This window comes from Podarcis gaigeae (genome assembly GCF_964106915.1).
Source record: "Podarcis gaigeae genome assembly, chromosome: 1".
In the NCBI taxonomy this organism is placed as follows: Eukaryota; Metazoa; Chordata; class Lepidosauria; order Squamata; family Lacertidae; genus Podarcis; species Podarcis gaigeae.
This window is the reverse complement of record NC_139678.1, coordinates 46,583,741-46,608,045: the sequence shown is the minus strand read 5'-3', so window position 1 is coordinate 46,608,045 and position 24,305 is coordinate 46,583,741. Positions and strand designations below refer to the sequence as shown.

Below are 24,305 nucleotides of genomic sequence, written 5' to 3'. Positions count from 1 at the left end.
CTGTAGAATCCTCAGAAATAGGGAAGAACAGGACTTTTATCAGCTGTAAAACATGTGAATCCCTACTCTCTTAATCCCTTAGTATTCATGCAACATGAACTGGGTTTTGCAAGCTGATGGAATTATGAAGTGGGAACAGATTATTTCTGAGAATGCTCAGAGCACTCTCACTTCTCAAAGGGACCTACCGGTATATAAAGGAAAACAAAAGCTAGCTAAGTTTCTATTGCTCCAGGTTACCAAGCATGGCAAACTGGAGAAAACCCTCCCCCCAAATGATTTCTGGAAGCATTAGCAGAATATCTAATGGCAACATACGTGATAGGAGGATAAGATCTGTCAGTGGAATGGACAAATACTGCAGTTCCTAAATTCTGCAATTATCAGATTTCACTTGTTTTGGAAAGTTCTCCTGCCGTACCTTTTAGGTAATAGAAGATTCCACAGTTTGGTTGGTGCAGTATTGTCTTTTGCTACTAATGTCCTCATACATGACAATTCTTGGCCTCTTTTCTCACCTGCTTTTCTCACCTTTTCCTGAACCTGTCTTTATGCTTCTTTATGCCCACACACAAACTTTCTGTAGAATGTCAGGTTTAGAGATTTCCTCATGTCTGTGGATTTTTGTCCTTCATTTGTGTGTGCATGGTTGTTTCAACATTAAAAATAACTTATGTAGCATTTCTCTATATAAAAAACCCTGTACAATGTTTCTTTATCTTCAAAGCAACACTATGTTAGGAGAGCACTGGTAACAGGTATGTGTCAGCATTTTATTGAGGCTATTTTATTTGTAAGTTGCTAGAACAAGAGCTGTGTGCCTTACTTTGGGAACTGACCTTAATGAAGTGGAACACAATAACTTCAGTTGTGCTTCCTTTAATAGGCCATGTCTGCATTGCAGTAAACTTGTCTGTCTGATGTGCTGTTCAGTTGGATTGCTTACACTGCATTTGAGCAGGCTATCTGCTTTTCTAGTGTGTCCACTAATTCTACTATTTCACATATATCTGGCACCAGGAGTGGACTAGACCCTGCATATCAGAAATAGATGGGCAAGACAGGGTCAAGAAGGAAAAAGTGAGATGGGGCATGCATCTTATATCCAGGTGTACTCTACTCCTAAAGGCCTTCTTAAGCATCTTATACAATAACTTTCCTTGGAAGTAAGTGCTATTGAAATTAATGAGACTTACTTGCAAATGAGCGTTACTAGGATTGAACCATAGACCATTCACATCACAGGAAATGACCAGATTCAGGGACACCTTTCTTTTTACCAGCAAAAGCACAGAAAAAGAAATATCTTTGTTCAGTTTACAGGTGCATGCTGTTGTTTTTGTGCAATAAATGTGCACCCCCCTTTGCATGCACCAACAGCCTATAATCCCTCAAACTGCCTTTCTGTCAGGGATAGCATGGTTTTCCAAGTCATTGTGCACTATTTTTTTACCTGTGAAAATATGGTGCTTCCCACACAGAAAGCATTCAGTGCTATTCAGATTGATGTGTAGGATGTGGTTGCTTGAGTGCCACAGTTTAATATAGTGGTGAGCCACAAGTTTCCCCCACTCTGCAGCATTTGTTGCATTTTAGTTTAAAATAACTCTTTAGTGACTGTACGGATCCAAACACATCTACTTAAACAGCACCCTGGTTATTTCTCATGCCCCCCCCCCCAAATGCATGGATTGTGAAGTATGAGGAGGCCCAGGTACAAATCCCCCCTCTGCCATGAAACTTGCTGCACAGCCTGAGCCAGTCACTCACTCTCAACCTAAACTACATCACAGGGTTGTTGTGAAGATAAAAAGGAGCTTGTGTATTACCTCAAGGTCCCCTTCTTGAAAGGAAGATTGTATTCTCATATTTTTTAAAATAAAAAAACCCTGCGTTTATTTACTTTGAAGTAAGTCCCACTAGGTCTGTGGCGTCTGTTCCTGTGGCTGGGATATTGGAGCTTTATGTCTGTGTCTGCTGGTTGCTGCTGAATTCAATCAAATTGAATTTTACGCAGTTATTTGGGAGCAAGCCCTACAAATAGCAGCAAGACTTGCAGTGTGCATAGCACTGGGCTGTTGATCGCTAATCTGTGTGATGCTAAAGTACCCACCCGCTGTGTGTTCGTGCATGGCTTGATGGAAAAAGCCACTGCTTTGCACGGAAGTCGCTGCACAGGAAGGCTTCTGCACTTTTTTTTTTTTTGCAATAAGTTCCCAAGGACAGTCTCCACGCTGGATTTATGTCGGAAAAATTACGGGCGAGAATTTAGCAGCCGCATTAGGTATTATCAGTAGGTTGGCTGCGTAGACGCGAACCGGGAAGAAGCTGCTGGGGTGCCTTTCCCCCGGCTTCGTCCATCGAGCCGCTGCTGCAACTGCAAGGGCGCGGAGCGTGCCTCGACTTTCAGAGCCGCTGCGGAGGACAGGCTACCGCAGCGACAACACCCTCCGGAGCCGAGCTCCCTTTCCCCCTTTCCTTTGCCTGGGCTCGCAAGGCTTGGCGGTCCATCGCTAGGCCCGGCGCTTGGCAGTTGCCATAGTAACTGCCGCGGCTGCTCGGGTCCCACTCTTTGGCGCGGCGCGCGGCGATGGCCGCAGCCACGCGGCTTCTCGCGAGAGTTGGACTGCTAAGCAGGCGGAGCGAGGCAAGCTTGCTGGGTGAGCTCATCCCGGGCGCTGGAGAGGGAGCGAGCAGCGGCTCACGCAGAAGCAGCAGCAACTTTGTTGGGTGAGTTCTGGGGAGGGAAGCAGGGAGGCAGGTAGCTGAGCGAGGCTGGGCTGGGCAGCGGGGGGGACGGACGGCTTCAGACCCCCCCTCTTTCCCCCCACCCCACCTTCCTCTGCTGCCCCCGAGTGCGGCTGAACCTGACGAAGACACGCGCGCGCGCACACACAAATATGCATGCACACATACAGTACATATTTCTAGTCTCCTCCGCATACTTACGGGGCAGCGGCGACACACAAACCAGGACCCCCCCCCGTCCTCCAACCCAAGTCCCCCCCCCCAAAAAAAAATGACTCTGGTAGTCGCAGCGGGAGGGAGCTGAAAACCTGAATGAAACGGGTGGAGGCAACACGCCCCCTCTCTCCCCGCTCTAATCCCACTTCTCCGAAAACCTCTGCTCCTAAAGCGCCTTTCCCCTTCCCTTCCCCCTTCCCTTTGACTCCCGAGACCTTGAGTTTTCTGTGCTATTGATTCCCACCCCGCACCTTGCCAAAGTCCTGCTGCTGCATGATGGTCGCCCCCTCTGTCTCCCAATTCATTAAACCGGGAGCCTCTCCTCCTCCCCTCCTTCGATTCATTGGAGAGAGAAAGACTCTCTTTTCAGCGCCCCCTGCCCAAATATTTCCTATATCCCCGAGAAATGAGCTGCACGGAAAGTCTGCGAGCTTCGCCTGCAACTGACCAGCGAGATTCGGAGCTGACTTGCTCACCCTGCCCCCAGTTTAAACAAGGGAAAAGAAGAAGCAGCGGCATTCACTTGGCTTTCCTTCTCTCTGCCCCCCCCCCGCCCCGCCTTCTGGTACTCATTGGATTCATCTCTTTTCCACCTCCCCCCCCCTCCAAAAAAAAAAAAGAGAGTGCGGGAGGGAGAAGAGGACTCGTATTTCTCCCCAAACCTCTTGACCAAGTTGATTATTTTTCCTCTGGGTAGAACCGACAGGCGGTTGCTGTGGAAAGGTTTTCTTCCTCTGTGTTCCCCCATCCTTTTTTGGGGTGGTTGGGGGAATGGGTCAAAAGAGTCAGCAGTTTTAGTTGTCAGCTTTGCTGTAGTTATTTTCTTCTGAACCAGTTTGGACACTGTGATAATTATTAGCTAATTCAAAGGTAATGCCGTTGGGGATAATCTGAATGTTTATAGTGTGGGAAAGGGAGTGGAAGAATGAAATGTAGTTTCTTTCCCGGTAGTTCAGATAAGTGAATAGGGAATGCTTTAAAACTGGATCTTGTAGAACAGGTAGCTTTGAACAGGTTTGTTTCTAAAATAAAAATAGACACACTTTTCCATTGTCTCCCGAGGCGGATGGTTGCCAACAAAATGGATTATAAGTGAAGTAAAACTACATTTTATTTTATGTTCTAAATGTTATATTTTTAGTAACAGTTCTGCCACATGGTATGGTTTTAAAATTAATGTATGCATATCTATTGGATAATCATGGATTATGTTTATTGCTGAGGAGTGCACTTGTCTGCATTTGGGGGGGGGGTAGAACAGAAAATGCTTTTAGTAGGAAATTCTCCTTGTCTAACCTTGACTGCTGCTGTTCATTTTTTTCTGCTACAAATCCAGACTTTTTTTCCTGAATTCATTTTGTCCAGGATGATTTAAAAATCTGACTACTGATTCTTGGGTTTTTGGTGATTCTGCTAAGTGTGGGTCCTTGCAGTGTTACAATTTTCCTTTAGAGGTGTCAGGTTTCATTAGATTCCCAGTTTGTCTGTCTGGATGAATGAATATTGGTCCTTCCTCTTTAAATTTTGCCTTTCATGATGAAACTGACCTGGAACCTCCTCTTTTCCACTGCTGTGCACATTGCATGTGGTGCATGTTCACTTTTATGGATTTAAATTGTAAACAAGCTTCATAAAGGATTTTCTTTTGGTGCTTCTTGTTGGTTGTGCAGTAGGTGTCTCCAATTTCATATAGAGTTGGGAGTATAGCAGTTTATTTTTGAGCAGTGCAGTTCAACAGTACAGCTCCTTGTTCTGCCTTTGAGGCATAAGGGAAAGTGGAATCTTAAGTTTCTGACAATAGTATTTATTGCAAAAGGTTTTCATTGCATTTATATTTCACTACCTCCATTTCCTAAGTTATCCTTCTGGCTAACTGTCCAGAGGTTAACCAGGTCCAACTTTACTATATTTTTAAAGTATTTTGAAGAAACGAGTACAGTGATGGTCAACCAGCAAGAGCCTTGTGCACACACTATTCTGTTTGAGGTCTTTCTTTTCCCTCTGCATAGTAAATGATCACCTGTTGGGGGAAGGAAGCAGTTGAAGAATATCCAGGAATCACTTTTCCTGATCATTTGTTTGTTGTGTACAAGGTCCATGAGCACTTACACATTTGTATGTGTGTTAAATATTGGTTGCCTGCAACCAGCAGCCTTAAGTTTTCGGTTACTCATCAAATTGTGCTTGCCTGAACATGTCTGTTCTTATACCCAATTGTGTTTTGCTGTGTTTATAGTTTGCCTTCTTGTTTTAACCAGTTTTTGCATAATGCAGTATAATCTCATTTAGATAGTATTCAAATTTTTGTTGAAGCATCTTATCTCTTATGCTGCCTTTGAGAGTAAACTCCTTCACGCCAGCTTACAATAGAGGTATCAATATGCAGTTGGGTTTACTTTGGGTCAGTTTACCTAAGCGGCTGAACAAAGTACTAAGCAGGTAATAGCTGTATCTTTTGTTTGAAATGTTGGTGATATTGGTGGTTCAATGAATTTTACTTCTGTGGTGGTGTTAGGTTTGAGCTTGGTATGTAGCATAGCTGTCAACTTTTCCCTTTTCTTGCGAGGAATCCTATTTGGAATAAGGGAATTTCCCTTAAAAAAAGAGAAACATTGACAGCTGTGGTATGTAGACATTTGTACTAGCAGTTGTAGATTTGAATTTGGATTAAAGACATATAGTATGAATTGAAATAGCACGTGGCACTTCTTCTGCTATCCCAGCCCTATACACAGCTCTGCATATGTGGAAAGAGATACCCTCCCAACTTGGATGCAGAGCTCTGGGGAAGAGCAGGGTTGCAGAATCTCTTACATAGGACCCAGAATGGATTGGTGAACCTGTGGCCCTATAGATACTGTTGGGACTGCAACTCCCATCAACCCCAGACAGCATGGCAGATTGTCAGAGATTATGTAAATTTTAGTGTGAAAACATGTGGAGGGCTACAGATTCCCATCCCTTCCCTAGACAGAATCTAGGGGAGTATGACTGGACCTCCCACGTAATGGTCAAATGTATTATAGTGAAATACTAGAACATTTATTTAAAATGTTTTGTTAAAACCAAGACAATTACTTAAAAACAACAACCCCACTTTCAAACAGTTTATGAGCCTACTTTGTATCTGATGTATTCCACTAATATCTTAACTAGATTGTATCAAGTATAATTATTTTTATTTTGAAACATGTTGGATCTTATCTTTATTTATTCTCTTCTTACTATGCCTGATTATTCTGTATGTTCAACTAGGGTTTCATTTTTTTGTACAGTACATGGAGAAGGACAAATTGAAAAGCTGGAAGGCAGCCATTGTTTTAGACAACCTACAAACTCCGAAAGAGGGAGAGAGAGAGGATTGTGTCCCCCTTGAATTTCTTTTGTATCCATCCTCATTTATACAACCATAGTATGTCTCTTCAATGAGAGAAAGGGGCACAGATTTCTCCATAGCAATAGTATAGGCTTTACACCAAGGGACTTGCTGCTTAATATTCACTGCTTACAGGACATTCAGGATACCCCACTGGGATGCAGAAAAAGCTCCAGTGCTGCTTTAAAAAACGTAAATCCTGCAGGCTGATCGCTTGTCTAACAACTATTTTCTTACCACCACCTCTAAACTATTTCTAGTGAAAGTTGGGATTACTTTTGGTATGTCAGCAAAGTACTTTTTGGGTGTTATTTAGCTATTGCACCATGCCCCTGTTTATAGACACATCTATCACTTAACTCCAGTATATACTTGGATGTACTGAATTTTTCGAATATATAACTGGTGATTCATACCTTGGGTTTCCCCCCTATTAACATCATTTCAGAAGTTTTATTTTTAATTCTTTAGAAATTTGGTATATAGTTTTGTAGTGTTTTGTAAATGTGTGTGTATGCTGGATTTCTTTTGATATTATGCTACTGTCAACTAGGGGGAAATGCCATGCTCCTTTGTATCTTAGGTAGGGGGAGATTCTATCACAGGGCTTGTTGGCTAATTTTCTATATCAATAGTTCAGTCTGTCATTTTTAAATCAGTTGAATTAATTCAATTTGGAAGGAACCTGAATGTGATGTTCCATGGCTCTTGGTAGATCTGGATATATTTTTTCTTTTACGAAGGGTAATTGTGTGTTAAATATCATCTTATAATCAGATGAAAATGTGCTGGATTGTTCTTAGTTTCATGTTTCCAGGGAGATATGACTCAGTGACTTTGCTTCCCAAGAATCTCTGTTAACGTAAGATTCCCCAGTTGATACATATTTATAAATTGTTGGCTTCATTTTGATTCTTATTTGAGATATTAAGCTGCTTTTTAAAAAGTAACTTCTTAGCGAATTGGACACCTGCAAGTGATAAAAAATAAACTTGGTAGTGATTGTTCATACTGTTAATTAATTATTTCAATAGCTATTTATTAGTACTAATTATGGGATCTTCTAGGTTGCTCTTATGATTTTAGTTCTCTACAATTGCATCATGGAATTAACTTTCTTCACTATTGTTGGTACTCATTAGTGTGTGTTTTTTGTAAATAATTTTTTTATTAATTTTCACAGATATTAAACAATAAAATAAAGATACAAAAATCAAACCACAATCTAACATTTGAACTTCTAATAAGGAATCCTACTATTTTACAAACTTTCTTTTGAGGTTCTTTAAACCTCAAGACTTCCTTCCACCCCCTTCTACTGATTCTTTACATCTTCTCTGCATTTTGTTTCCATTTTTATCCAATTGTTACTCCTTAACATTTTCTAGTTCCTTACTGCTTACAAGTACTCATTAGTTTTTGACAGCAAAGGTTTATGTAATGGTGAATCTTGTAAACATCTCGTGTAACCCTGGAGCTTCCCAAATCACCTATTCAGGGTTACGTCCCTGGAATTAGATGGTGGAAAAGATAGAGCTGTGTTTCATCCACATATTAATGCTACCTCTGCTCAAACCATCAGTTGATTTCTCTCTGTGGTTTTACATACCTGTTGAAAAGCATGAGAACAAAGACAGAACTTTAGGGCTAGATGTCCAATTAAGCCTAAATATCAATGGCCAAGGGATGGAACAAAAGTCTCCCAGCACCATATTCTGGGTTTTTAACCCCAGAAAGGGACCGTAGCCATTATCACACTGTGCCTCCAAGTCTCATCCTAGAGAGTCGCACCAGAAAGGTTATTATAGTCAACGGCATCAGAAGCCTTAAAAAGGTCCAGAAGAATCAGTGGACTCACCCTCCCCCAGTCAAATTTTGTGGCATAAGTTATCTACTCCAAAATTCATTGTTTCAGGTTATAGCGGGGGGGGGGGGGGGAGATTGAGCAAACAGATTCTAACAAACAAGCTAAAATAATAGAAAAAGCATGCTAAAACACATGCAAAAGAACACATGAAATATAAAACATACATGCACACACGGCATGTATCTCAGGTTGCAAGGCTTTCCTGAATTGGAAAACTATTACTGCAAATTTAGCTGTATTCAACATGACAGGCAGTGGGTGTGAAGGCATTTTGATTTCTGCACAAATGCTGGGGAAAATGTGGTTTGGTTTCCATTTCAAAACAAGTTTTTCTTTAAGTGAAGATTTGATTTAATTCCCATGCTACCTGGAAATATATGTATATGCGGTGATCTTGTTGAGAAATCTAATTCTACCCACCAAACTATAATAAAAGTGGGCCACAACCATTAAGAAGGCCAGGTGTTTGAAACAATTTTTAATACACTTCTCTATTAAAGAGAACTCCCCCTCTCACCAATAACCTAACTCTACAAACCTGACTAGGTTTGATGAGGCTAATTATTCTTCTTCCACTCATCTTAAAAGTCCTTAATGATATTAAGAATAATGAAGAGAGCTGTAGATTGAAACATGTTTGGATCTGATATGTTTCTATTAATGCTTGATACCCAGTTCTTGAAAAATGTTCTCATCACTTAACTGTCATCACTGACAGTGTACCGCTTTAATTTCTGATTAATATAAATGATAGTTGTATGACTGTAGCTGGATGGGAAAACCCATGCTTTACATGCAAAAGATCCCAGGTTCAGTCACTGGGATCTCCACTTAAGGCTGGAAATTATTCTTCTCATCTGAAACTCTAGAGAGCAGTTGCTCATCATTATGATAATACTACAGTGATACCTCGGGTTAAGAACTTAATTCGTTCCGGAGCTCCGTTCTTAACCTGAAACTGTTCTTAACCTGAGGTACCATTTTAGCTAATGGGGCCTCCTGCTGCTGCCACACCGCCACCGGGCGATTTCTGTTCTCATCCTGAAGCAAAGTTCTTGACCCGAGGTGCTATTTCTGGGTTAGTGGAGTCTGTAACCTGATTTTACCCCAGGAAATAAACTGACTGGCGGGCCGCATTAGTCCCCCAAAACAGACTTTGAACGTGCCTGCTCTAAGTCTAAGTGTTTCATAATCTGCTGAAAAATGATATAAGGAATATAAAATTAATTAAAATAAAACATTTTATGTTTTCCATTTTCAGATGTAGGCAAAACTGATAAAAAGCTTAGAGAGGGATTTCCCCCCCCTGTAGCTTAACCACCCAAAATACTTATCTGTGCTGCTATTGCTCAGTAATTGTGAATTGATGGCATTGTTAAGGGGGTGTTGCTGAGAGGCTGCACATGGGAATGGTGCCAATATTTAAAGAATGTAGGGTCATATTTTTTTACTCCAAAGCTAGTTTGGACCAGGAGCATCAGTGCTGTTTTAAGCACCCATGCTTGGTGGGAGACCGATGGCTGTGATCTGTTTCATTTTGAGTCTCCAAGGCAACTTTCTCAACCTAGGGCCCCCTGGATGATTTGCACTACAACTGCTGTTAGCCCCAATGAGCATGGCAAGGAATGGCAGGAGGGCACCAGGTTGGGGAAGGCTGCTCTAAGGTGTGAGCGCTTTCTCCTCCCAGTAGACAAGCCTTGTGCTTCTGAAGGCATGGAACTTGCATGGTCCAAGGGTAGGTGGAAGGTTTGCACCAGTATTGTGTGATGTTTTCCAAGTGTACCTGCAGTAGCAAGATGATGACGACTGATTTACCAAATAATGAGCTGTCTGGGCAATAGCTGCCTGAGCTGCAAGCCACTATCAATAGATCTTCTTTTTAGTGATGCAGAACTCTAATTTTGTTTTCTTTTAAAGAGTAAGCCATCGATGGAGCAGTGCTCTCACTTCTGCCATTACTACTGGGAAGTATTTAGTTCTGGTGAAGTGGATTGTGTTGATGTAAGTGTGCATCCTAAGGGATTTAGACCTTTCTTTAAAGGGATCCCTGGCAGTTACAATTATAATTTTCATTCTAGGTTGCCTTGACTGTTGGAAAGATTGACCTTTTGGCTTATCTGCACCTCTGTGGTGTTTCGTTGGAGAAAGAGCAGATTTTGTGATGCAGTGCTCACTGTTTCAACAATATTTTACAGGTGGTAGTGCATAATAGCAGCTCTTGGCTGTGCTTTCGTACGTGGGTGTTTCATGCCTGTTCTTGCAGTTAAGGGCTATAATATTAAACACAAACAGGGCTTGTTTTTGTATGCATTCTGTGATGCAAGACATGCATTGGAATTGGTTGGTGCACCTGTGTGGGTCTGTTGATGATAAAAAGTGTGTAACAGTTTTGCTGAGGCGGCTTTAAAAAATGTGCTCAGAAATTGACATTGATTAAAATAACAACTTAGATTTAATCTATCCCATTGCTTACAATCATTGTTAATGGTTGAAGATATTACTATATATTCCATCACGGTGTTCCGCTGCCCCAGAAGCGGTTTGGTCATGCTGGCTACAAGACACGGAATGCCGCCTGTGGACAAATGCTGGCTCCCTTGGCCTGAAAGTGAGATGAGCGCTGCAACCCCATCCAGGGGTCCTTTACTTTTATTACTATATAAAATGAGCCCTAATTGGACAAAGCAAAGTAAATTACATGGAGTATCATAGAAAGGGTAAAAAAAAAAAGTTGAATGCTTACTAATAGTATTTACACATTCCTTTCCACTGATGTCACATTCCATGTTTCGCTAGAAGCATTGGGGGAGGGGAATGGTACATTTGTGTCTCTATATCAGCCTTTCTCAACCTGTGGGTCCCCAGATCTTGTTGAACTACAACTCCCATCACCCCTAGCTAGCAAGGCCAGAGCTCAGGGATGATGGGAGTTGTAGTCCAACAACATCTGGGAACCCACAGGTTGAGAACCGCTGCTCTATATGAAGGGAGTACCGCTCTAATGAAGCTCATTGCAATTCTTATATAAGTGTGAACTCTTCCGCCAGCAGTCAAATACTGGCATTGTGGTATCCCAGTACAGCAGGGGAGAGGGAATCTGTGGTCCTCCAGATGTCATGCCCCAGCTCCCATCAGCTCCAGCTAGCATGTCCAATGGCCAGGGATGTTGGGAATTGTGGTTCAGCAGCTTAAAGACCACAGGTTCCATACCCCTGCAATGGAGCTTTTCGTCCCTTCTCCTTTCCAGTATTATGCCATAGTAGTCTGTTCAACAGACATACCCAACTGACCCTTGGAAATGATGTCCTTGTTTTATCTATTTGTCACTGTGTTAACTGATGTGCAGAATTCCTTGCCAAAGGGCATCAGTGTAGTCTGTGACACGAATTGAATATATTCTGTTCCCTTGATGATGCTACAACATAATGCATTGCTTTGCTACCAGAGCTGTAGTAATCAGCTAGGATATGATTTATACGATTGCTGGGTGACTAGAACTTGCTGATACATGCAAGTTATTCAACACCAGTACAAACTTTTTCAAGTTATAAAGGTATAATTCACAGTGTTCATAATAACCTGTTGCCCAGAACCTGAGCTCAGTGTAAAACACACGTCTCACATGAAAGAAATACAGGTTAAAAAGCCCATAGAATGCTACATGAAAACTCAGTTTGCATATTGCCTTAAACCATAGTTAAAATAAACTATGGTTTAATGTGAAACAGCTGCTGAAATCCTGGGCGCTTGACTCCTTATCTACTCCTCCTTCTATTGCAGCTGTGCTGTCTGTTCTTTCCAAACAAACCATGAGCAGAAGACAACGGTTTATCTTGACTTGTTTCTTGTGAGTTTATCTGGGAGAAATAAACACGACAAGTCAGACTATTGCTCTTTCCCTGGGAGTGTGGGAAGTTTAGGGGGAAAGTGAAGTGCCTTGGCTTTCAGCAGTGTGCATCAGCATGTTGCTCATTCACATTAAACTGTAGCTTATTTTAATTGTGGTTTAATGTCCCATGCAAATTGCCAGTTTGTATATCCCCCCACTCCTTGGTAACTTGGCAGAAATTACACAATCACTGCATTCTTTTACCCATGTATTTTAAATTCAATGAAACCTACTTCTGAGTAGATATAATTTTTTTTTTAATTTCATAAAATTTATATACCACTTGATTGTAGAAAAAACCTCAAAGCAGTTTACAATATCAATATGACCGTGCTGTAAAATATCAAGCCACAGATTGGATGAAATTTAGCTATTTTTTGTGAAAAGTTTTATCTCCTTGTGTAAAGGCACATAACCTTCATAATGCACTATTCAGAAAAAAGTTACCACATGCATGTATACTGGCATACCTTAATGTCTGGCACAGAGGAGCTCCTGTACTATATTGGAGACACAAAAGTCATGGGACTAATTTCCTGGGGATTAAGTTGAATTGAATTGTCAAGTGTTGGGCTTTTCATTCATTCTGGAGAGTCAGCCTGTACAACACTTTTACTTCATTAATAAATTGGAATGAAAACACTTAAAAAATTAGTCCAGTATTGATGATGTCGTTTTATGAATTATTTCCAGCAATACAAATTATTTCCAGCATGTATTGTGAATGCTACTACCAATCTGTATCCACATCTTTGTGTTCAATGAGGGTTGTATTAAATACTGTGAGATGAGTAGTTGCATCCAGTTAGCTTGCAAATCTCCTCCTGATTACTTGCTTTTGATAAATGGTGAGATTAGAGCCAGCTGGGGGCCTATTGTACATAAATACTTCCTCAATTTGTTGCAGTTTAAATGCCATTAGCATAACATTAGTAAAAACTCATTCAGAAAGGATTTTGTGAGAACTGTTCTGTTCTAGATATTGACCATTGGTGTCTTATGGAAGTCATGTCTTACTGTTATCATTATCTCCCTATATTCTTACCCAGTTTGATACTGCAATTGCTGTTGCTTTACTTGCTTATGTAGCCAGAACAACAGTAGCCACACAGAAGGAGGTATTACAGTATTAGGCTTGGAGTATCTTGAGATTTGCAAAAGTACAAAAACACTTTTGACATATTTTCCTCCCCATCACTTTTTTTAAAATTTTTTTTAAAAGTCCTTGGAGTGTGCAGCATGTTCAGTGGGCAGAGAATATTGATTAACTTTTTTTTGTGTGTGTGTGTGTTAAACCTAGACCTGGAAGGGTGAGATTTGACATTAGTACCAGCATTTTGTAGATTCTTGGAGAGAGGGTGAACGCAGTGATGACTATGCAGGGCTTTGCATTGGATGAAGGACTTAAGTATTAGCAAAAATCATATATATATATATATATATATATATATATATAGGGAATGCGTATTAAAGATACAAAAATGGATGACTCTCAGAGAGACGCTGAAGGAAGTTCAAAACAGACAGAATTTGTTGTATTCGGGTTAAAATGTATAACTGGATGAAAATTAATAAAAATTTATTGAAAAAAATAAGTATTAGCAAAAATCTGTTTTAAGCTGGACTGGGCATTCAAATTCTCTTTCCCTCTAGACTTGTACTAATCTCACTGTGGAACTGTGGAAATGAGTGTAGACTGGAATTCCTCCCTGGACATGGTTTATTTTTCCATTTTCTGTTTGTTCATTATTATATATGCAGAAAATAAGTAATATATTGTTTAGAAAAAGAAAATGAGAAGGTGTGGGACTGGAGGTCCCTAAAGAGGAGCATCTCATGTTGCAACAATTTGTTCCAGGTATCACTTGTTCCTTTGTATTACTAAAGGGCAAGTTGCAGGAAGGCACCAGCAATGTACCTGCAGAACTCCAAGTGAATGTTGGCATTGATTCCCACAGCACCACTTAAAAAGAAGTGAATAATTAAACGTGTCGTAATAATAAATAGTCCACCTTTCATTTTGCCTAGCAGTGGTGTAATGCAGATGTGTTCTCTACCCTATTGCAGCATTGTATGCACACTGCCAGGCCTGTCTTAGGCTGTATTTGCAAGCAGAGTCTTGTGCTGAACTTCATGTCCAAGACAGCAGGGCACCTGCCTTGCCAAGACTCATTAAGAACCTCACTGAGGGGGCAGATTTATGACTTCAAGGGCAGCATTTTCCCTCTGCTAATTTCAGGCATATATTTTTAGAAGTCATTTTTGTGTTTGGATTCTGCTTTTGTGTTTAAGCAGCACATGGGTAGGCAAACTAAGGCCTGGATCCGGCCCAATCGCCTTCTAAATCGGGCCTGCGGACGGTCCAGGAATCAGCGTGTTTTTACATGAGTAGAATGTGTCCTTTTATTTAAAATGCATGTCTGGGTTATTTGTGGGGCATAGGAATTCGTTCATTTCCCCCCCTTCAAAATATAGTCCTGCCCCACACAAAGTCTGAGGGACAGTGGACCGGCCCCCTGCTGAAAAAGTTTGCTGACCCCTGAAGTAGCATCTTAAGGATTGTCGCAACAGATGTAACTTCCAAGCCACTAGCTTCTAATCCCCAGACTTCAGTCTAACAGAATCTTTTCAGGTTTGGACTTCTGTCAGGTTAGCACAGGGCTGCATATGAATAGTGGAGCTTATGTACAACTAGATTATTATCTGTGTTGCTGATAAAGTGTGCACAGATTATTATCTGTGTTGCTGATAAAGTGTGCACAGATCCATCCTGATTTAAACTTCTTTGGAGTAACAGAAGTGTTGCAAAGGTCAAATGAGCCAAATGCCTAGTGTATTTGAGGTGCCAGAACAGAGAAAACAGTATGCTCATATTTATTGTCTTACCTTGTTACACATCCTTGAACCTTGCCTTCCTGCAATGTACCTTCAGACTCTGACAGTTAAGTCCAGTCGCGTATGACTCTGGGGTTGTGGTGCTCATCTCGCTTTACTGGCCGAGGGAGCCGATGTTTGTCTGCAGACAGTTTTTCCAGGTCATGTGGCCAGCATGACTAAGCTGCTTCTGGCAAAACCAGAACAGCGCACGGAAATGCCGTTTACCTTCCTCCCAGAGCGGTACCTATTTATCTACTTGTACTGGTGTGCTTTTGAACTGCTAGGTTGGCAGGAGCTGGGACTGAACAACAAGAGCTCACCCTGTCATGGGGATTCAAACTGCCAACCTTCTGATTGGCAAACCCAGAGACTCAGTGGTTTAGACCACAGCGCTACCCCCGTCCTAGCAATTTATCCTACTTTCCTGTAAAATAATGTTCCCATTAGTGACACATAAAGAAAAGTGGGAAAACTATTTGTTTCACAAGTAGTTAAAACAGTGAAAGGTGGGCTGCTCCACAACCATGCCACATTGCAATTGGTTCCCTGTTTCTCTGGTTTCTTGCAGAAACTGGAGTCCTTTCCAATAATTATTTGAGAGAGTTCAGAATGACAAGGCTCAGTGAAGTACAGTGGAACCTCGCTTGTTGAATGCTTCGGAAGCCGAACAATTCGAAACCCGAACGCCGACAACCCGGAAGTGAATGCTTCCGTTTTCCGTTTTCGAAAGTCTTCCAAGACGCGTTTCTCCATTTCTAAAAAGGAATTTGCAATTGTGCCTCAGTTGTCGAATGTTTCAGAAGTCGAACCGTCTTCTGGAATGGATTACGTTCAACAACTGAGGATCCACTGTACCCCTTCAGCCCTGGTTTCTCCAGCCCTTCCCCCCCAAACCTACCATTACTAATGGTGTCAGGAAGGGTAGGGTAGAGGATTTCAGCAGTGCCAGAGATACTATATTTTTAAAGGCCTGGATGCTAGAGGGAATTTCCATTGTTGCTGGGGGAGCCTGGGAAATAGAGTTCTCAATATCCTCTTTGTTGCTGGAGTGGGAGGCATTGGTGACACAGCCTCTCATCTTCCCTGGTAGTAATGGATTCTCTTGATGGCCACCTGGGTCTCAAACATTACCTCTACTTGTAAAGATAGTATTTCTACAGTATTCCCTGCCATTGGCCCCTCCTTTTTTTTGCAATGACACTTTTTGAGAAAGGGGAGAGACAGGTGGCAGGAAGGACTTGTTGATGCTGTGGTGAGCCTGTTATGAGCCATTTTTGAAATTGGGCAGGATTTGGGCCCTGCCCATGAAGGATAGTTTTCTGATCTGGGGTAATTCATTTCTGATCTTCTTCCCAGTTCTTAAATTTATCACCCTTACTGCTTAACATGTGTGCTCTTCAGGCACTACTGGTTTAAATACTGTCAGAACTGTACCATGTGCTGCAGAAGCAATCCTGGTGTTATTGTGTTGTGTATTTTATTGGTGATTCTTCTGGACTGAAAGGAAATACAAAAATAATATATCATATACTGTACTTACACTGCCTTTTTTATTTATATAAACTAGGGTTTGCAATTTGATTCTGGCAGGCACATGCAGGCCCTACTTCGTCTCCTTGTAGACCTTTGTATAGCTACTTCTTTAGTTAGTTATAGAATAAGAGTAGCAAGTAGTCCCTTGCATGGTTGGAAAATAAACAAAACAGGAAGCAATGAAGAGGTTTGATGCATTTGTGTTTGGAAGTTCTTATGGTGCGTCTCATGGAGGATGTCCAAAAGAAGGTTTGATCATCTAGTGGATAGATGTGTTATATTTTGTGCATCAATATTTATATTGCTGTAATTGCACATAAAGCTTTTATTTGTTTGACACTTTCTGCTATTGATTTTGTTAGAACAGTTGGAGCAGTGCAAATTAGTTTACTACTGTAAACACTCCAGTTGTGTTCAGAGCACATTCATTATTCATATCCTACTCAAACATTCCTCTTATTTACTGTGATAGGCTGCCAACTTTCAAAAGTTAGAGATGTGTACATTTGTGACTTGGTCCTCTGGCTTCTCACATATATTCTATTGTCTTTGAATCCAAGTTATCAGACTGTTTCTTTTCAGACTAACACTTTAAAAATACTTTCCATGCAGCTCTAAAAAAGTTACTGGTGAAGAAATGTGGCCTTTGGGCTGAAAATGTTTCCCCACTCTGGGTTAGAGATTATGGCTTGCATTTGTTGAAGACCTGGATTCAAGAGTTCCTAAATGTTGGCTGGTCTTTGTAATCAGCCAAAATTTATACTTGCCAGGACTTTGTCCCAGAATGGTGAGATTGAGGCACTTGTATGTGATCAGTATGATGTCAAAGTTAATATATCCCTTTCAAGCCATAGGCAGAATGTTTGGGACCTTCTGTGCCACCCTATGCTTGAAAGCACACTGAGGAACAATATTATAATCTCCTGCTAAGCTGGGGTTGAGGAAGGAGTCTCTGCTCTAAAGGACAGAAACCCTTCTAGGGAAGATCTTGAACGGGGTCAACTTAGTGTCTTAGAGCCTGCACCCACCAGCACTCTCATCTGTTAACCAGACAGATTAAACTTTTTGATCCAAGGGGGCTTGACTGTTAACTAACCCCACACTAATCTCACAAGCAAATGGGCCAATAACAGGCCTTATAAAACCTTCCCCTCCAAATCAGCTCCACAGTATGAGCAACTATTTGCTTCAGTAGAAATGCAAACTCCTTGCCTCATTGCTCTTATTGCCTATTTAACTTAGTACCAGTGATGTGGGTTTTCCAGGAATATTTGAATTGGAAAATCATCTGGAAATTTGCATAGGATAACTTGCATCAGAAAACTTTCTGATGCCCTAGAGCAGGGATTTTCAAACTTTTTTTACCACTAGGGCCAACTTGAGATGGTTGAAAATTACTGTACTGAGGACCACCAGTCACAAAGTGGTGGTGCAGGGGTAGAACCAATCACAGAATGGAAACCGATGGAGTCAGAATTTGGCATAATCAGCTGGAAATTGCTGACAATCCATATCTACTGATATCTAAATTCTTTGCCTCAAAATTTTCATTGTGGAAGGAGTTCTATAGTTTCCCGGAATCTCAGTGCAGTGGTACCTTGGGTTACATATACTTCAGGTTACATACACTTCAGGTTACAGACTCCGGTAACCCAGAAATAGTACCTCGGGTTAAGAACTTTGCTTCAGGATGAGAACAGAAATTGTGCTCTGGCAGCGCAAGCAGCAGCAGGAGGCCCCATTAGCTAAAGTGGTGCTTCAGGTTAAGAACAGTTTCAGGTTAAGAATGGACCTCTGGAACGAATTAAGTATGTAACCAGAGGTACCACTGTACAGTTCTTATCCTGAGGCGTGCTTTTGCTAATGAGGCCTCTTGCTGTGTGCACAATTTCCATTCGCATCCTGGGTCAAAGTTCGCAAGCAGGAGCAGCTACTTCCGGGTTAGCGGAGCTCACAACCTGAAGCGTTCGTAACCAGAGGTACCACTGTACAGACATGTGGCTCAACCTCCCAAATTTGCTGATCCAAAGGCTCTAAGCAGAGGGGTTTTTTATGTTTTCCCTTCACATCCTGACATGCCTCTGAACATATTTTACTCAGCCCCTGTAATTTCTTCTCCCATTCTCCTTATACCTTATTATCTCCAGTTGTTTTCATCTCACCTCCCTTATCCTTTTACGTTCAGTTCTCTCTCCTATAACAGCTTTCCTTTCTTCCTTTTATGTTCCCTGTTTATTAATGTAATGTAGTTGTTCAAATCAAATTTTATTAAACGGTCACAGACCAGATTGACTCGTACAGCTAGTCAGCGAAACATAACACCGGAAAAAACAAAGGACAATTTCAATACAAATTAGGTCATAACTACAATTTAAAATTGGACAACATGAATAAAATTAAGTATTTGCCTTCACCTGCATGTTGACATTGGAAAGCTCTTGTTTTCTGCGCCTGATAGCGGCTGCACAGAATTTAGCAACATTGATCGTGATTACAGGAACCTTATCTTCTACCAAGGCTCTCATACATTGAAGTTCTGATTCATTTTTAAACTTTCGTAGAACTGGGGCAATAAAGGTCAGGCGTAGATCCTCGTAATAACTACAGTGCAGCAATACATGCAAACTTGTTTCCACTTCCGATGAGTCACATGGGCAAACACGTGACTCATATGGTTTGCCCTCATATCTGCCTAGCAGCAGGGCAGAGGGCAGAACGTTGAATCTGGCCAGGGTAAAGGAATGTCTGTACTTAGGTATTTGTAAATCAGCCAGATAGTTTGCGGGTGAGAACCCTCTCCCAGAGTCTCTAATTGTGGCGTGTTTATCCATTTTGCCCATATGACATTGCAGCTCTATGTCCCTAATGCGCTGGAGCACTTGACTTCTGGCTCTCTCATATCCTGCCGCTATCAAGATCTGCGGGGAGAAACCCAAGCTTCTTATCTTTTCAAACAGGGAAGCTTTCCAGGTAGAATGAAAGGTGTCTAAGAGTGTTAGGGGAGCCAAACTGGCCGGGGAAAAAATAAGTTTTAACCAGTAGTGTATCTTTAGAATCCACAAACGCGCGTTAACAGGTAGTTGTCCAACTTCTAAGCGGACAGCTATATTAGATACACAGGGAAGGATCCCCAATAAACACCGGTAGAATTTTGCTTGAAATGCCTCCATAGGCGCAAAATTTTTAAAACTGCAAACCTGGGATCCATAAGTGAGTTGTGGGAGTATTTTTGCAGCAAAAACCTGGGAGGCCGCCGGAACGTATTTTCCCCCTTTCCCGTGAAAGAATCTTGTAAGGGCTTTGTTGGCCCTTCCTGCGTTGGCGATGGCGTTTTTCATCTGTTGGTGCCACGAGACCCTTTCCTGAAAAGTTATTCCCAGGTATTTGAAAGTTGCTACCTGGTCAATAGGTTGACCATTAATTCTCCATTTGTGTTTCCTTCTTTTTTTTGAAAACACCATAATTTTAGATTTGCTGTAATTTATTGATAGTTGTTCCACTTGACAATAATCAGCAAGTGATCTCAAAAGCTTCCTCAAGCCAACGCAGGAAAAGGAGAGTAGGACTGTGTCGTCCGCATACAGAAGCACCGGGAGGGGCATACCTGCCAGTTTGGGAGGGTGGGCATTTTCTTTCACCATATTTGCTGCTAGAGAGTTAATATAAAAATTAAATAGCATTGGCGCGAGGACACATCCTTGTTTAACCCCATAGTGTGTTTTAATTTCTTTAGTTAGATGGCCTGACCGATCGCATCTTACCCTCACCCTGGTGTTTTCGTATAGACCACGGATAAGGCGTAATAAGCGTTTATCTATGTTTGTAGCGCCAAGCTTTTCCCAGAGTCTATCCCTTGGTATTAGATCAAAGGCCGATTTGAAATCCACAAAAGCTGCATATAAAGACCCCCCTTTTCTAGAGTATTTGTCTGCCAGGTGTTGAAGGATAAGGGCCTGGTCTATAGTTGAACGCTTTGCTCTAAAACCAGCTTGAGCTTCTGATAGAATATGCTCTCTTTCCATCCACTCCACTAATTTGTCACATAAATGAGCAGCGTATAGTTTGCTGATAATACTTAATAGACTGATTGGTCTATAGTTAGCTGGCTCAGATCTGTTTCCTTTCTTGAATATTGGAATGATGATGGCTAAGCCCCAGTCCTCAGGGATAATAGCTGTTTGATTTATACTGGTGAATAAGGCGGCTAGCACAGGGGCCCACCATTCAACATTTGCCTTAAGAATTTCTGGTGGGATATTGTCAGCACCCGGGGCTTTCCCTGATTTAAGAGATTGAATAAGGCCAGTAATTTCTTCTGTGGTTACAGGGGGCCATTCCTTGCCAAATTCACTTGAAGCGGGAGGCAGAACTGGGACCAGTTGATTTGATGAATATAATGAGAGGAAAAAGGCCTCCCATGCTCCAGCAGGTATAGAGTATTCGATTTCAATCGGGGAGTCTCTCCAGTTTTTTGCGATTGTTTTCCAAAACGTGGCAGAATCTTTCCTTCGGGAGGCCTCCACTAGGCACTGCCATTCCTCCCTTTGTGCCTGGAGCTTTTTCTTGTTAATCAAAGCTTTATAACTACGTTTTAACTCAAACCAGTCTAATGGAAGCGAAGGTAGGTTCGCTGCTCTATATTTCCTGTACTTATCCAGCAGGAGGCGTTTCATAGCCATGCATTCTTGGTCAAACCAGGGTTTGGATTTATTAGAGTGTAGAGATTGCCGTGGCATTTTTTTGTTAGTCAGATAAGGTTGTAGGGACGAAATCAGTTCCCGGAACATGTCTAATCTAGCCTCAGGAGTTGGGGAATTAACGAGGTTCTCCTTTCTAGCAAGAAAAGTATCTGAGTGAAGTCTTTCCGATATTTCATCACTCAATTTGCTGGACCATTTAATACGCGAGTATCTTAGCTCCATGTTTTCGAAACATGGGGCTTCAAGTTTATCAGAGCAAAATAAATCTTTTCTTACGTCCAGTATTAAACAGAGCGGTAGGTGGTCGCTGTCGACCCTCTCCACCACTTTGTATTCCCGTGCTCTGCTCAAAAGGTTAGATGACACTAGGACGTAATCGATAGTGGAGGCTCCCATGTTGGATATAAATGTGAATTCCCCACTGGGTTCTCTGTCGACACGACCATTTAATACGGTCAGATCCAAATTGTTGGAAAAACGTAGAAGGCATAGGCCTGCGTAGTTGCAGCCCTTGTCTTTTGAGAGCCTTGGGGGAATAAGATGGGCTTCTTCAGAAATGGGAGGTACGTCATGGAAATGAGCATATAACGCTTCGTCTGATTGGCCAATTCTGGCATTTAAATCCCCAGCCAGCAGCACTGCCGCTGCAGGAGTTTGGTTCATTAGCTCATCGACATATGATTCTAGCCTATGCCAGATATTTTTGATAAGCTGCTTGCCTCTTTGGGGAGGGGCGTATATATTAATCAATAGAAGTGTGCAATATCTGCATTTCATTAATAATGCCATGGCCACACTGCTCAGAGGCTCCAGCTCGACGAAAGATGCTCTCAGCCTTGTGGATATTAGAATGCCTAGCCCACCCTTAACTCGTCCCCCTTTGTTGCTTGGTGAGCCTGCGAGTGAGAATGAGGCAAAACCATTTACATCTAAATCCCCTGTTAGCCATGTCTCTTGCAGGAAGACTATATCATGATCTTGAATGAAATTGACAAATGATTGGTCAGTCGCCTTGTTGAGCCAACCAGCAATGTTCCATGATAAAAATTTAAGATTGGCTTTATCGGAGTCAGGTCTTTGTCAATTATTAGCTAACGTACTTTTAGGGTTTGTCGCTTTATGTATCGGTCGCCTATCGTCTTTGTATGGCGGGCTATCCAGCCGCTCTATGATTTCACTAGGTGGATGCAAAGTGCTCACGTTTGTGAACACTAAATCTTTATTATGCATATCTTCCTTCTGTGGATATTCTGTTGCGGCCTGATTTTGGCCCAATTCTGTTTCATCTAGGTATCTCATTTTGTCCCATACGTCTGGTGGGGTCACCTTAGGGATATTTCTCCTTCGGGGGGGTGATGGAGTGCTCTCTTTGGAGGGTGGCACATTCTCTCTTGGTGGAAAGTTAATCTCCGCTTTAATCTGAAGGTTACATGCTGTGGTCTTTTTTTGGTCCCCCTTAATAACCTCGTTGCCTGAGGCTCTCTCGGCCAGCTTCTCTCTTAGTTTGTATTAATGGTGGGAACGTCCAGAACTGGTCAATTAGGATATTTTCTTCCATAGTAAAGAAATCCTCACCTTTGCTCACAAGGCATTGCGGGTTCTGTTTGTCAGGCCAGAATTTTGGGAGTTGTTTCCCCTTTCTAAGGTTTGCCTGCTTAGTTTTCAAAAGGGGGCTCAAAGGAGCCTTATTTTCAAAGAGCCTAAGTATTGTCATCCGTGCTTTTAAAAAGGCAGGTCTTGACCTAAAAATAAACTTGGCCAGGTTCTGATCCCCAAAAGTGGTCAGTGCTCTCACTGAGTGACCATCATAATGTAGATATTCCACCGAGGTGATATTATTAGAATTAACCATTCCTGGTAGTATATCATTTAGACTAGATACAAAGTTCATTATTCGCTGTTTCCCTGTAAGGAAGCCCTTAGGTTTTGGGAAGTTCGTGAATACCAATTTTTGGGGATTTAGAATCAAATTCCACTCTCTTTCCTGACTGTAGGCTTGCCAGGTCTGAAGGGGGGTATCATCTCTACTAAACGCTTCCTCTTCCCCGCTGTTCAATTTGCTAGGTGTTTTATTGCCTTCATAGGTAGAGGCCTCTACTTCCGCAGCATCAGGATTGTTAAAGAGTTGGTTATCCAGGGACTGAATTGTTACTTCTGCCTTCTCACTTGCTACTGGAGTCAGCCTTGGCGAGTCCTCCTTAGCCGGTTGCTGTGTTTCTTTGTTTCTTTGTTTCTCTCTTTTTACCCTTCTTTTTATTGCCCCGTGTGGTCGATTTATTTGGAGCCGAGGGCAGAAGTTTAAACAATTTCTGCCAATGTGTATTTCGATTACTGCAGGTATACTTGGCTTTCCTTGTTGCTTTGATATTTTTACTTTTCTTCACTTTTACCCTTGAGTTATGTCTTTGCAGACTCTTATTTATTACTGGTTTGTTCGTCCCCACTAGCTCAACTGTTTTATGCTCTTGGGGCATATCATTTAGTTTTATCTCTTTTAATTGAGGTGTGAAGTTTTCTACTAACGTCAGCAATAGCCCATTTGTTATTATTAGATAATTTTTTATGTTAGCTAGATCAGTACTTATTGCTAGGGAATAATCCAAAGGGCAGCCGTCACTCAGTTCTGTTTGAGAGTATTTTGGAATAAGTATTTTTTGATGGGTAGATGTAATTTCTTCCGTGGGCCGCTGTTCCTTAGTAATAGAGGTATTTCCCTCCTGAAGTTCCTCGGCTAAAGCTAGTTCTTGCGCTAGGTTGCATGAAGAGTTAATATTTCCAGTATCTTGATATGTCTCTTTAAAATAAGACGTCCAATCAAGAACAGTTAGAGAGGGGGGTATTACTTCATCAAGAATTAACTCTTTTTGTGGACTCTTGTCCTCCTCCATCTTAGGGAAGTAATTTGTGATTTTGCTTTGTCTTTTACCAGGGCCCGCCCGGTGGGCTGATTGCCGAGTCAGGCAGTATACCCAACTCCTTATATGTTCTTCTAGTAAAAACCATGGTAAAAGTTGTCTTGATGTAGAGAGAGGGCAGTTTACCCCAGGTGCGACTGCCTTAAATTGGGGGGCAAGTGGGGGTATCAATCTATATTCCCAC

General features: G+C 41.7%; 1 protein-coding gene across 8 annotated transcripts in view; it reads left to right on the top strand.

Moving 5' to 3' along the window:
- Positions 1–2,604: 2,604 nt before the first annotated feature.
- SIPA1L1 (signal induced proliferation associated 1 like 1) overlaps positions 2,605–24,305 on the top strand; it is a 162,717-nt gene continuing 141,016 nt past the window's right edge. For 3 of the 8 annotated variants that reach the window (XM_083746249.1, XM_083746251.1, XM_083746247.1), the window contains exon 1: positions 2,606–2,730. The gene's annotated coding sequence lies outside the window, so the exon portion shown is untranslated. Of the gene's footprint in view, positions 2,731–3,652; positions 3,835–24,305 lie in introns of those variants that run through there. The other 5 variants (XM_083746254.1, XM_083746253.1, XM_083746250.1 and 2 more) reach the window with 4 other exon arrangements.